This window comes from Ornithodoros turicata, chromosome 6 (genome assembly GCF_037126465.1).
Source record: "Ornithodoros turicata isolate Travis chromosome 6, ASM3712646v1, whole genome shotgun sequence".
Classification (NCBI taxonomy): domain Eukaryota; kingdom Metazoa; phylum Arthropoda; class Arachnida; order Ixodida; family Argasidae; genus Ornithodoros; species Ornithodoros turicata.
Window position 1 is genome coordinate 26,696,019 of NC_088206.1, and position 14,827 is coordinate 26,710,845.

A 14,827-nucleotide genomic window follows, 5' to 3' on the forward strand; every position below is an offset into this window, starting at 1 on the left:
GACACTGTTCTTATTTGTTTTTTCTCCGTTACAAACCCCGAAGTTTATCTTCGCGAACCCTGTACATCAGACAGGGAAAGAACGACATTGACATTAACAGTGCGTCTGGACATACTGTTCCTTGTGTGACAGTTTCCGAACGTTCAAATTAACAGTTGTTGCCCTCGTGCTGTATATGCCGTGACACATTCTCCGACTATCTGTCTGGTTTCAACTATAACTTCGTAACGTTCCGTCTCATCTACAGTCCAAGGGTAGTCAAATTTGACCCACCCTTGCTTGTAATCCAAACACATAGTAAAGAACTTCAAAATTACGTGCATGTTCCAACCTAGCCTTGTTCTCCAGCACATTTCACCCCCATCCGCCCTGCCCCTGTGGCCGATGCGTACAATAACTACAATTTCCAAATAGTCGCCGTCAGCGTCGGCGTCCGTACAGCAAACACATCGGGTTTTCAGAGTTTTCTGCCGCCGCCGCCGCTCTTCTGTATCGGTCAGGGTTTCGAAATACGCACCCGGGAAAGCACGGGCTCACGCGCTATGCGCAGCGCATGCTTCGTACCTCGAACGATTGTTAGCGTTCCATTGACGAAGCAAACCCGTGTGACCCATGTGACCCCGCCCTTTTTCCCTTTTCCTTTTTTCCCCTTTTCGCCCTTTTTCCCTTTTCCCTTTTTTTCCCTTTTCGTCTAATAAATATACCCCCCCCCCCCCGCCGGGAGCATGCACTCACACTCCACCCAGCGCGGGGCACAATCTGCTCTCCCAATGGAATACGTCATAACTTGTCGTTATCCCGTAACGCGCGTCAAATGTATCACTTCGCACGTGATTCGCCACGAGCTCCATCGCGAAGACCAATCCCAACGTTTATTTGAAATGGCAGCCTATCAAAACGGTTTTCACGTGCGGCCGCGTGACGTTGGAGCGCGCCAGCTTTAAAAAGAACGATAACGCTCGCTATGGGCGAGTTCAAGATTGAGGCCCTGGAGGCCCATGCTACGAAGCTATTAATTATATCAATAACTCGACAAAACTCATCGATAACTTGTATATTCGCAAGCGAAAAAGGCCAGCTTCCTTTTTGTAAATATTCTCCGATGAATTGTGATCAAGCGAATGTCTGTGTAACAATTTAGTCAGTAAAAGTGTTTTGTAGCACACTTTATAAAATCAAAATAAAAACATCGCCAATGTCAGCCACGTTGGCTGTTATAACGCCAGTCATCGCCCAGTGCTGATCGAGATTAGTTAATTATGATCGAGTAAAGATGCGTTGCCTTCTCCATATACCCCGTTGTGATCGCAATCATCTGCTTAAAACCACAACGTGAAACGCTTTCTAGTATCACACCACATCAATACATCAATATTTATTTATCACCAGCGAATGAAACATTTTGAATTTATAGCGAACACATCGTGTAAAAGAGCTGCCAATGGACACACACACTCACTATATAACGGCTGCATCTTTGGGCATTGTGCCACATCCGCAATTTCAGCCTCGATTGCAGCTCGACCGAGGCACGGGTGGCGCGGTGATTCCGGAAGGAACTGGCGGACCGCAAATTTCCCGTCGGCCGGGTATTTGTTCGTGGTATTTTCGTGCAGTCGGATCGCTCTCAACGAACAGCACAGATTCATCTGGACCGCACTGCACTGTGGTTTGTTGCACAAACAACTAACGGTAAATTTTTGGCCGAGCTCTTTTTGAAATGCTACGAAATGGTTATTGGAAGCATTTTAATATTGTGCGAAATCGTTTATGTGTTTTTTGTTTATCGCTACTGCTCTCTGTGCACAATTTCGGCGTACCGTGAACACACTCTACCCATCAGGTGGGTGTGGCACGTGGCAGGTCACATGGCCCAACAAAGCCTGGACGGACCTTTGTCTGAGGGTTGGCCCTATGAGGCTCTCGCTTTTATGTTATGTTGTTCGCAGCTGGCGATTTATGAATGACTCCAACGATTACTGGCGACAGCTATCACGGCATGTAATTGAATTAACGATGTTTCACACATATAGGAACAAGTGGTTTATCCAGAATTTCGTCCCCGTGGGTGTCAGCAGGTGGGGGGGGGGGGGGTGCATGAAGGCTACTCCCATGTATTCTTATGTTATTTGACTAAATATTGCGTAATCTCGCCAAATTTTATGGGGTATGCTCATCCGCCACACACACATACCTGCATACAGCGAGATGAGAGATGAGGATATAGAATACTTGAACGTTAAATAATGCGATTACATATGGAGATGTCATGCATGACCGGTGAGGCCGCATCACGAGATTGGAAGGAGTTTGAAAAGCTCGAAATTTCAAAACTATTCAAGAATGCTGCACTCTTGTACACTTGTACACTTGTACCCTCAAGGTGGTAAGCAACGGGCTGACACATATTTTAGTCCAAAAAGCTGTTAAAGTTAAACCACTCGCATGGTGGCAATAGTAGACTCCGCTGGCAGGGTGTAACATTACCACCTTAAGGGAGAATATCGCACCCTGTGGACAGGTGGTAAAATTGCCACTCCTGGGTGCCGCATTGTATATCGTGTGGTGTTGCATTATATCCCGTGTGTGTGCGTGTGAGTCCATCTGCTAAATCATATCCGCGTATGGCATCTCCTTCCCGTCTCTTCTCAGCGCATTTAGACTCTTTAGAGATACATTTGAATGGAAGTTATCTTCATCTACGGATCACCGAGGGAAAGTCGCAAACAAAAATTAACCGCGCCTTCAAAAATGCAAACTTCGCGCGCAAGACCACACGCGGAAAGCGCAGGTTAGGCTGAAAGGTAGTGCAGATTCCCGCCGTATAATCACAAATGTGGGAGCAATTTGCTGGAGAACAGATACTATTAATAGGCTGCAACTTCGCATATTCTGAGGTCCTCTTCGTCTGTTACCAACGACTTTGCAAGTGGGGGTTCGGGGATTCCCTCATTGTAGAAACGGGAAGTCTGCCGCCACAAGTGACAACATTTCGGATAAAACACAACCGTGTTACTGACCGTGTTTTTTATTCAAAGTACTCATCAAATACGATGATACCGTTTCTTCGAGCAATTATCGCTGTGGCATGTAATGAACTTGTGTACCGTGGGTGATAAATGAGTTGGGTTACCACTCTCTGTAATTTGTCTACCGAAAGACGGCGCCGCATTCGAGGACGTAAACAGTCCCGTTATACCCTTCCAGAAGGGTTGGTAGGCAAACTGATTGCCACCTTTCCAAACCGTTTTTGCAGAGTGTTTCCAAAGAGTGTTCCTACACAAACGCCCGTAAACTGCAAGAACCTTCGCGATCGGCACGCTGGACCCCCCCCCCCCCCCCTCATATATATACATACAGGGTGTGTGCAGAAAAACGTAACCCGCATTTTTACATGTAACTCGTTGTCTACTTACCCGAGGAACTTCCGGTGGCGTACGATGGCGTATTTATGCGTGCGAAAGCGACAAAAAAATCCCTGAACAATCCCAAAATTGGCGGTCACCCTCCCGCCTGCGCACTCCGTCACTATACTCAGCCGCTATGCGGGAAGCGGCCTTACAGGATGTGAATTCAATGGGAGACAGCGTTTATGCCAATTAACAGCAAAACAGAATAAAATTTTTAAGATGTCATCGTCTAATAGAGAAGAACACCATGTAAATAACCCCTGGAGACATGAAAGGCGCGAGCAGAATATAAGCCTAGTGCACCCTGGCCAAATGAATTTTAATGCATTGCGGCTATGGGGATTCCGTGGATTTTTGCACAGCGCCCATGTTTAGACCACGATTTTTCGACAAAGGCAATCAAATTTTGGAACTGTCATCGCCTATTTTCCTTCAGTACGTCCTCCAGGCCACATACCAACCACGGCACGATGTGTGAGTGTTAATCCTGATGCACCCAGGGCCTTCAGAGTTGCGATTCAGACAGGGTTCCCTTCCGAGGCGCTCCACGGACTCGAAAGTCCCAGTATTATCGTAATGCGGATGCGCTGAGACTGTACGGCCGGTCTCAAGGAGTTCGAAACGAGAACGGTCATTTTTTCCAGAACTCGAAGTGGCAGACAGAACAGACAACTTTATTTTGAGTGAGTAATATACAAATGATACCGTTTTGTATTTTATATCGCTTTTATATTAAACTATACAACTTGATAAAACTGTCCATTTCGAGTGCCGTTTTGGAAGTGATTTTGTCAAACGCGACCTTTCAGGGTGCAACAGGAGAACAAGGTACAGGGTTCAAACCCCGTGATCTTACTTTCACATATACATATTACATAATCAGCTTAGGATAACTTTATTATGAGCGTTCTATCAAAGGATATTAAGCCCCGAACTTGATGAAATTCGCCATTTGGCCGTTTTGGAAGCGATTTTGTCAAACGCGACCTCTCAGGGTGCAACAGGAGAACAAGATACGGGGTTCAAACCACGTGATCTTACTTTCAGATACACATACTACAAAATCAGCTTAGGACATCCTTAATATTATTTTTATATCAAATGATATTAAGCCCCGAAGTTGACTAAATTGTTCATTTGGCCATTTCGAGTGCCGGTTTGGAAGCGATTTTGTCAAACCCGACCTCTCAGGGTGCAACGGGGGAAGATACCGGGTTCTATTCCCGTGATCTTACTTTCACATATACATATTACAAAATTAGTTTAGGACATATTTAATATTATTGTTATATCCAATGATATTAAGCCCCGAAGGTGATGAAATTGGCCACTTGGCCATTTCGATGCCGTTTTGGAAGCGATTCTATCAAACGCGACCTCTCAGGGTGCAACAGGGGAATAAGATACGGGGTTCAAACCCCGTGATCTTACTTTCGCATATACATACTACAAAATCAGCTTAGGACATCTTTTATTTTTATGTCAAATGATATTAAGCCCCAAAGTTGACGAAATTGGCCACTTGATCATTTCGAGTGCCGTTTTGGAAGCGATTTTGTCAAACGCGACCTCTCAGGGTGCAACAGGAGAACAAGATACGGGGTTCAAACCCCACGATCTTACTTTCAGATATACATACTACAAAATTAACTTAGGACATCCTTAATATTATTTTTATATCAAATGATATTAAGCCCCGAAGTTGACGAAATTGGCCATTTGGCAATTTCGAGTGCCAGTTTGGAAGTCATTTTGTCAAACGCGACCGCTCAGGGTGCAACAGGAGAACAAGATACGAGGTATAAACCCCGTGATCTTACTTGCACATATACATACTACAAAATCAGTTTAGGACGCTTTTTGCTTAGCGAGTGTCGTTTTGGAAGCAGTTTCTTCAAACGCGACCTCTACATGTACGCCCTGGCACCAGGATTAAAGGGACTTCCCACGTTTTAAAGGGCTCGATCTGCTGCCGAACGTTGCGGTAGCCTCTGTTACAATCCCAGTACAAGCCGTTCATAGTATCTTTTTGGCACCATGATACATATCATTTGAGTCACTGTAAAGGGCCTTGCTGCCGCCTTTTCCAAATTTTGCGGTGGTTTCCGATGCAATCACAGGAGAGGGGCATAACATAAGTCGTGGCGTCTTTATATGTGTGTGAAATGTCTGCCACCATGATTAAAGGGGTTTTTGTCCGTTTTAAAAGGCTATGCTGTAGCATTTTATGGAGTTCACGGTCGCATCCGTTTTAATTCCAGTGACTTTGGAACTATGATACAAGAGGTATCGACCGTTTTAAAGGTCTCTGCTGCCGCATTTTCCGTATTTTGCGGTAGCCTCTGTTACAATTCCAGTAGAAGGGCATAGCACAAGCCATTGATGACATGTCATCGGCAGCATGATCCAAGGGGTCTCGCCCGTTCTGAAGGGCTATGCTGCATCCTTTTCCGATATTTGTGGTCGCCTGTGTTATGATCTCGGTAGAATGACATAGTATAAGTTGTTGATAATATGTCTTTGGCAGCATGACACAAGGGGTTTTGCTCGTTTAAGTGGGCTCTGCTACCATGTTTTCCGAATTTGGCGATCGCCTGTATTATAACTGCAGCACAATAGCATTGCACAAGCCACTGATAACTTTCTTTCGCTCCATGATACAGGGAGTATCGCCCGTTTTAAAAGGCCTTGCTGCCGTCGTATCCAAATTTTGCGGTCCCCTCTTGCGCAATTCCGGTAGAAAGGCATATCATAAGCCGTCATGAATATGCCTTTGGTACCACGATACAAGGGGTTTCGTTCGTTTTAAAGAACTCTGCTGAGCATCATAAGCCGTTGATAATATCTGTTTGGAACCATGATTAAAGAGGTTTCGCCCGTTCTAAAGGGCTCTGCTGCGGTCTTTTACGGACTTTGCGGTCGCCTGCGTTACAATCCCATTGGGAAGGGCAGTAGCATAAGCCGTCTCGAATATGCCTTTGGCACCATGATACAAAGGGTCTTGCCCGTTTCAGAGGGCTCTGCCGGCGCCTTTTCCAAATTTTGTGGTCACCACTGTTAAAATCCCAGTACGTGACCGATAGATCCAGGAGCACTACCATATTTCAGTGGAATACCATGGGTCTGCGAAACAAGTTAGGGGACTTCCGTAATTTTGTGTTTCGGCATAACTTTCCCGTGCTAGCCCTCAGTGAGCCCCGTGTGGATTGACACTTGCGGCTTTCATATTATGTTATGTATACTTCTACACGATCAACAGGAGTCAGCCGTGCTATGCAGTGCGTCAGAAAGGACATTCCTAGTAGCATCATGTGCACATCCATTGACGGGGACTTTGAGTGCGTTGTTTTTAGCCTCCTCCTGCACACACGCAGGTCGCTGTAGCCAGTGTGTATATCGCCTCCTCGGTCCGCATCCCTTAGGACGTGGTTAGAGATTTCTTCGAGTGCCTTCCTAGCAGTTTTACTCTATGTGGTGACTTCAATGCCACGTGGTAGCTGAGGAAGTCAGAACACCTATCACCGTGGACGCTTGCTTTACCAGTGCATTGATGATTTTAATGCCGTGGTCCTAAATGGCGGCTCATCAACATATTTTCGAGGACATTCATACTCCAGCTGTAAGGATCTTATCATATATCCGTATCACGGAGAAAGCGAAGCACCGCCTTTGTGACACTCCACTGGCTCGCTCGCTGCACGGGGCCAAGGAGTGTTGCGAGGGAAACGTCCGTGTCCCCAAGCTCTGAGAGGCGTTGCCAGAGCACTGCCCGATGATGAAGGTGACGCTCACAGTGGAGGAGCCGATGGGAGATATAGTCTTCTACGGCGAAGCAGAGGCAAGTGGGAGATGGGACGCGGTCCATTTTGAACAGGAGTGATCGGGTGAGGGAAACGTTCAGCCGACGACGATGGAGAAGGGATTCTTCTTCGCGTTTACAGCGGCAGCCGATGACAAACTCAAGTGAGGGGTCGATGGACTGCAGGAATGCAGGAGGTCGGATAGCGTCTTCCGAGCTCTCGCAGTTCATCAAGCCACATTGGAGATATTGATTGGGGAAGACTTTTGCAGGCTCGTATCCAAGCCCTCGGAGGCGTCCTCCACTGCCACCCACAGATCCTCAGCAGAGGACATGTGTGGAGCAATCGTCTTTGATAGTGGGGCCCAAGACCCATAGATGGACAAAGATTTCAAGAGCTGGAAGCTGCCATCCGCCTTTCCGCAAAACAATCAGCTCCTGGGCCTGACGGGGTCATACAAGGCTATAGCGTCTTTGGGTTCCTCGTCGCACTCTGTACTACTTGCCGTTATCAACGATTCTTGGAGAAACGACGTTGTCCCTGAGTCATGGAAGATGTCACAGGTTGTACCAGTACTGAAACCGGGGAAGCCGCCTCGAGAGCTTGCATCATTTCGGCCCATCAGCCTCACGAGTTGCCTGTGCAAGATCACAGAGAGACTTCTTCTGAATCGTGTGGACTGGTTCTTGAAATCTCGTCGTCTACTTCCTTGGCAAATGGCAGGTTTCAGAAAGGCGCGCTGCTCAATGAATTCCATTCTAAACCTGGTCACTGACATCGAAGAAGCCCCGGCAAATAGTGAACTCACCGTTGCAGTCTTTCTGGATATAAAAAGGGCTTATGATACAACGAGCCACAGCCATGTCCTTCATGACCTATGGATTCTGGGCATCATGGTGCGGGCCCTTCGCTGAACTGCTGATTATCTTAAAGGAAGATCTGTTTCCTTGAGGACATCTGAAGGTGACACAAGCTCTCACAACCTAACAGCTGGTGCGCCCCAGCGAGGCGTCTTTAATCCACTAGTAATGCGGTTTTGGCTGTGCTGCCCGCTCTGTTATTTCGCGGCGTGTACACCAATCCTTATGCGGACGACATCTGCACATGGTCCTCCGGTAAGCAGTGGCCAGCCCTGCAGCGTCGCCTTCAGAGTGCCCTGGACTGTGTTGAAACCTTCCTCCAGCGGAGGGACATGGACGTCTCATCAGAGAAGACTGTGATGCGTCCCTTTATGCGCCGGCATCTAAAGAAATTCCAAGTGCATATTGGCAGCTTCCAGATACGCCGAGTGCCGCATCATAGATTTCTGAGGGTTACTCTGAATCGGAGTTTGTCGTGGGCGGCAGAGGTGCATTGTCTAAAGGCAAGAGCGGAGAGTAGACTCAACGTACTGAGATATGTATGCGGCTCTGGATGGGGAAGCTCGACGAAAGCAATGCTTGGTGTTCACTGCCGCCTCATACGCCAGTTGTTAGCATACCACATACCGGTGCTTCACATCCTCCCTCTCACGACACAGCAAGCCCTACAAACCATTCTTGCGAAGAGTAGTAAGCTATGTCTTGGCGTTCCTCGAGCAACTTTCAACCCGGTAGCCATGGCAGAGGCATGGGAATCACCTGTACCGGTTCTCAGGATGCAATAGTTGTCTCGCTACTTCTCTCGACTGGCAACGCGTCATCATCACCATCTTCTGGTTCAAGCCTTATTGCGACTCTCCAGCTCTGCGTTCGCTCATGCTATCCAGGCACAACTGTTAATTCTCCCTAAGCACAAACAGCACATGCGCCCAGCTGTTTCAACGTGAACCCTGCAACCACCTGAAGTCAGTGTCAATATACCGGAATAACAAATAACGTTGGGCTAGTTGGTAAGTATACAACCTGGTAGAATGCGCACAAAAACAAGGACTAGAGGAAGACAACACCAGCGCACTCACAACTCAAGTTTAATGTGACAAAAAAAAAACACATACCACGCACACCGCGGCGCCACCTACAGAAGCAACAGCCTCAATCAGAGTCATCCCATACAGAGATAAGTGGATTCTATGCGCAGCTATTAAGGAAGAAAATCTCCCTCTCCGATAAGGCTACGGACGCCTGACTGACGCACTTAACCGTGTGTTCACACGAGCGTGTTTTCTGACGGCGCAGCGACTGCGGACCGAGAGGGTAAATGATAAGGCGCTGAGGCTAGAGCCCTGCACGGCGCGACTTTTCCGGGCCCGACCCGGCGCGGGCGCATCGAAAAATGGTCCGGCCCGACCCGGGCCCGGACCTTCATATTTTTATGCGGCCCGGCCCGGTGACCCAGTGACTAGGGCCCGGCCCGACCTGGAATCTAAGCAAATAGAGCCCGGCACGGCCCGACACGGTGACCCGGCGAGTAGATCCCGGCATAGTATTTCCAGCCGCGACGTACGCGTTTCTGGCGATTATCAAACAAATTTATCAGTAAATTTATAAGGAGAGAAGACAAACATACAAGTGATGGCGGTTTAACACCATAACCGCACCAGACCAAATTAAATCCAGAACGTACGCGGGCATGAGCGTTATCGTCACAGTGTCAAGGTTTTGCGGAGGTAGAAGATGCTGCCGACAAACTCCTTCTCCCAGTTCATACCCCTCTCACCAAGCTTTGCCAAGTGATTGTGAAATACGTGAGGAGTGACGAGCAATGTAAAGTGGCTTTCAGAATGTTCTAGAGGGTCGAATCATATGCCTAATGCAGTATCCCTTGCTTGTCTTTGCAAAATATGCACAGGAATGACGCAAGCGCATGATGATATGAACTAATGCATCTCCATTGTGTGGAATTAGCTGCGTGGCCCGGCCGGGCCTGGCTCTCGGAAACATATTTGTCAGCCCGGGCCTGGTCCGGCCCGCGGTGGTGGCGTATTTTAACGGCCCGGGCCCGGCCCGGCCCGCGGTGCTAGCGTAGTCGGCCCGGGCTCGGCCCGGCCCGGAACACACAGCCAATAACAAGCCCGGCTCGGCCCGCGGGCCGGGTCGGGCCCGGGCCCGGGCCCTACATAGATAGTGTTCCAATGTGCTGTCAGCTCAGATGCCGGAGATAATGTTCGCGCTGCGGTTGAAGGTTGCAGCATTAATTTCATGTGCACGGCGCTTGGTACGCAATGGACGAAAGAAAGCGACGATTGGTGGCTTTTGCTCTTCTCATTGACGATAGTGAATGCTGCCATGAAAAGAAGTGGTTAAGGAAGGATGTTGAGGAAAGAGCACGGTCTGCAAAACAGCCTTCTATGGGAGCTACGACACGAGGACCCATGTGCCTACCGCAAGGTTTTGAGAATGGATGCAACCGCTTTTGAATACATTCTGCTCCGCATAGCAAACCGCATAACGAGAGTATAGAGACGAATATGCGGGACATTATACTAGCCAGTGATCGTTTTTCCGTAACCCATCAGCAACAGGTTCCTTCGAATTATGTGTGCTTAAACATGCCTCTAAATGCATAAAGCGTTCGCAAATAAGACTGAGCGGGAAAGAGTGTAGGAGAGGGTGCTATGAAGGCTGTGCGTCTTCGTTTTCTACCGTGACTCCGCAGCAGTGTTACGGTGATGAGTGTGATGTAAAGCAGAGACGGCTGTGGCATAAAGGTCGCACCTTTAGAACACAGTAAAAGCAGCTTCATCGCATAGCACACTCTGCGCCAACCATTGCCGCGAATGATAGGGCGCACTTGTGATTGGAAGAAAGGGTGGAGCGTACACCTTTTTGTCTCAGTGGTGTGTGTGTGTGTGTGTGGTAGTGTGGTGGTAGACTGGTAGTGTGTGGTAGTGGTAGTGTATGGTAGTTGTAGTAGTAGTGAGTGTGTGTGGTAGTGTATGGGGTAGCCGCACGTTCTCCTAAAGCAAGGAACCTTGTCCTCTTTCTGCAGAAGGCAGGTCTTTCTCAAAGACCCATCTAACAGTTTGCTCCCCCCGACGAACTCATGCACCCTCTACGCACCTCCTCCATCCTCCATCCGGCTTGCTTCTTTTCTTCTTTTTGCTAAAGTCGTGAGGACGCCCACTTCTGTATGGAAAACAACGGCGAGCCGATCCTGCCATAACCCCCCCCCCCCGCCCCCTCCCTTGTGTCAGTTCGGATATATTGTCACGGATGAAAACAGACGAGCGAGACGGCGAATAATCGGCGAACGCTTTATTCAGCTGCTTAGCTGCCTAATACACAAGAGCTGTAGCTCTCAAGCAGAACCAAAGAATGAATGCTCCAGCTTGGAGCGCACAAGCATTTAAGCGTCGCGCCGAAAAGTCTAGAAACAGCACGTGCGTTTGCCAGAGAGCAGGCGATGTGTCTGGAAGCTTCTTGCTTCTTCTTCAGCATGCGCCGGGATGAGATGTACCGTTTCGTGCCTGCCCTGGAAGTTTCGCGATGATGATTCGTGGCATTGCCCCTTCCGTAGACGGGGCATCGTCTCGATGCCGTTTCTTCTCCTTTTTTTTTTTTTTTCATGCTGTTTCCTTCCAGTCAGTCTTCAGCGCTACTTGCTGTAGTACGGCTTGAGTCGAACGACGTGAACTATTTCAGTCCTCGGGGGTCGTCGAGAGGGAACGCTGCCCCCAGGTATCACTTCCTAATCCAGGTCTCCAATGCGTCGAAGTACTTTGTAGGGACCGAAGTACCGCTTCAGTAGCTTCTCGCTCAGGCCTCGTCGTCGAATCGGCGTCCAAACCCATACCAAGTCGCCTGGACTGAAGCGTACGTCTCGTCGGCGCAGTTGTATCTTCTTTCATCGACGCGCTGTTGTTGACCAATCCGTAGTCTGGCAAGCTGGCGGGCTTCTTCTGCTCGCCGGGTTGAAGTGGCAAACCTGCCTGGTGTACTTCGACGATGTTGTCGTCTTCGCAAGAACATTCGAAGAACATGTTGAACGGCTAAAGCAAGTCTTCGAGGCTATCAGAACTGCAGGGCTGACGTTGAAGCCTAAGAAGTGTCGATTCGGCTACGAGGAACTCAGATTTCTCGGCCATCTCGTGAGCAGCGACGGCGTACGCCCCGACCCCGAGAAGACGGCGGCCATCACAAATTACCGTGTCCCTTATAACGTGAAAGACGTTCGAAGCTTTCTTGGCCTTTGCGCCTACTACCGACGATTCATTCCGAACTTTTCAAGAATTGCGTCACCCCTGAATGCCCTCACGAAGGACGGATCCACGTTTATCTGGAGTGAAGCAGAGCGGTCTGAAGTCGGGAGCCCGCCAAACGTCCGTTTTGCGAAACGGCTGAGAGTGTGGCGGGACGCTCGGAGTAGGTTGGACAGGCCGAGGAGGCGTCCAACGGTTTCCGTAGTACGACGGACGAGTAGGTGGCACCTGTCTCACAGCGGCGGCGTAGGTTGGTCTCGGTACTTCGGCGTCGGGGTTGGCGGTTGACGATGTCTGGATTGCCTGCTGAACCTCGTCCTTGATGATCGCACCGATCGAAGACAAAGGGTCTTGAGCCTTCTCAGGACAGAGGAGAGCTCGTACTTCTTCGCGTACCACCTCTCGAATCAGCTGTCTGAGCGATCCGACGTCGAGGCCAGCGGTCGTGGAGAAAGCCTCGTAGCCCTGGTGTCGTTCGTTGACGGTAGCGCGAGAGAACAGGGTCCTCTCAATGCGGACGGCTTCGTCCAGAAAAGCGCCGGTCGTGGCGGGTGGATCCCGGGACAGGGCGCGAAAAATTTCTTCTTTTACGCCCCTCATGAGTCGCTGAACCTTCTCCTCGGATGCTTTGGGGTCAGCTCGCCGGAAGAGCCGCAACACATCTTCGACGAAGCTTGTAACGCTTTCGTTTGGCAGCTGGATCCGTCTCTGGAGCAGATGTTCAGCGCGTTCAGCTCGTTGTTGAAAAGCGAACGCCTCGCGGAGTTTGCTTTTGAAGAGGTCCCAGGACGTGAGCGAAGTCTCCCGGTTCTCGAACCATGTCTTCGCGGTGCCTTCCAGGGAGAAATAGACGTTGACGAGCTTGTGGTCGTCACTCCAGTTGTTGAACTTGGCGATCCGCTCATAGTGGTCGACCCAATCGTCCACGTCGTCGTAATACTCCCAGCTGAATGTCTTCGGCGACCGTGCAGGGGCTATGGGCGTGGCAACAGGTTGCGCCACTTGGGTACTGTCTCCGCAGTCATCTTCTTCTTGCATTTAGGGGGTTCTAATGGACCGAATTCTGCAGGCAGACCAAGCTGCCTTCTGCTTTGTCGCAGTTGGTCTTCCAGGCCGTTGGACAAGGAATACCCTGCATCTCCACCAGAAATGTCACGGATGAAAACAGACGAGCGAGACGGCGAATAATCGGCGAACGCTTTATTCAGCTGCTTAGCTGCCTAATACACAAGAGCTGTAGCTCTCAAACAGAACCAAAGAATGAATGCTCCAGCTTGGAGCGCACAAGCATTTAAGCGTCGCGCCGAAAAGTCTAGAAATAGCACGTGCGTTTGCCAGAGAGCAGGCGATGTGTCTGGAAGCTTCTTCCTTCTTCTTCAGCATGCGCCGGGATGAGATGTACCGTTTCGTGCCTGCCCTGGAAGTTTCGCGATGATGATTCGAGGCAATATGATAAGTGACGAAAAAAACCGTTCGCCCTCCTCTCTCTTCGAATCAGAAGCGATGACCCTATCGCTCGTGGCCATGGGTGGAGACTAGCCTGCTATGCCCTGAAGTTCAGTTTTTAGAGTGCAGATATGGGATGGTTCAGGTACGATCCCCTCCTCTGGGAGCTTCCAATCCCTGCGTTTCATTGGCCCCATTGCTTTAGGCGTTGGACAGGCCATGTTTTTGGGTCGACTGCCTTCGTACACTACTCATTGCAGTAAAACGTTCATCGCATATACCGGTGGCATAGTGAGGTATAATTCACCACCATGAACCCGCACCGTTGGTAGTGCAATTAGAACGGGAGAAGAACCTCTCTTGGAAATGATCCTCTCCCACTCAAACAACCCTTATGATCTTTCCTCATATTTTCCTTTCTTTTTTTGGGGGGGGAGTGGGTTGGGGGGGGACGTTACCGTCCCATCCATACATATAAAATTATGGAAGAAAACGAAATTCGAAACGTATTCGCGCTTTTTGCATATCGCGTTGTATAAGAAGCTGCCTGAGTGAATAATTACGAAATAATGCTATCGCAAAGCGAGACGTTATAACGTAAGTTCGTCAATATGTTGTATTTTCAGCACTAGCTTTATCCAGATTTTAAACATGTTACTTTGAAGCGCTGTGGCAGTTCCCAAACTTTGTGGCCGCGATGGATGGCAAACACGCAATAGTGAACACCGAGGAAAACTGTCTCCCTTTATTACAACCGTTCGTCCTCGTTGATGCTTGTAAGGACACAATGTATGCACACAGTGGCCTCCCGCGAGCGCACTGCAAGACGTGATGGTGAACACAGGGTGCTACCTGTAAGCTTGTGTAATTACAGCCCTAAAATATTATAGCATTACACGGTTAATTTATGATGCAAGACAACTATGAATATGCGCGACCTCCGCAGAGGCCGGCTCGTGGATTAAATTTTCAGCCCCTTTGGCTTACCTGGCGCGCGACATACTGCTCACACATTTTCTCGTTTTTAAGCGAAACTACCAGCATCCTGAGCC

At 49.2% G+C, this 14,827-nt stretch overlaps 1 protein-coding gene across 1 annotated transcript in view; it reads left to right on the top strand.

Moving 5' to 3' along the window:
* Positions 1-1,507: 1,507 nt before the first annotated feature.
* The window catches only part of LOC135396471 (neuroglian-like), a 136,614-nt gene continuing 123,294 nt past the window's right edge, over positions 1,508-14,827 (top strand). The window contains exon 1 of the mRNA XM_064627458.1: positions 1,508-1,692. The gene's annotated coding sequence lies outside the window, so the exon portion shown is untranslated. The remainder of the gene's footprint in view (positions 1,693-14,827) is intronic.